This window comes from Buceros rhinoceros, unplaced genomic scaffold (genome assembly GCF_000710305.1).
Source record: "Buceros rhinoceros silvestris isolate BGI_N320 unplaced genomic scaffold, ASM71030v1 scaffold3585, whole genome shotgun sequence".
Classification (NCBI taxonomy): Eukaryota; Metazoa; Chordata; class Aves; order Bucerotiformes; family Bucerotidae; genus Buceros; species Buceros rhinoceros.
In genome coordinates, this window is record NW_010414416.1 from 57,332 (window position 1) to 57,617 (window position 286).

A 286-nucleotide genomic window follows, 5' to 3' on the forward strand; every position below is an offset into this window, starting at 1 on the left:
TAATAATTAAAGTACAATAATACAGGTAACAATAGCAATAGTAATGAAAAAGAGTCTAACAAAAGGCGATAGGAATACACCCCAAGGAAAGACAAGTGATGCGCAATTGCTCTCCACCCACCGACCGATGTCCCAGCAGCCATCCGCCTGTCAGCTCCCCCCAGTTTATATACTGGGCAGGGTGGCTTAAGGCATGGAAAAACCCTCTGGTAAGTGGGGGTCCGCTGTGCTGGCTGTGTCCCCTCCCAGCGACTTGTGCTCCTGCACCCCAGCTAATCACGGCGGG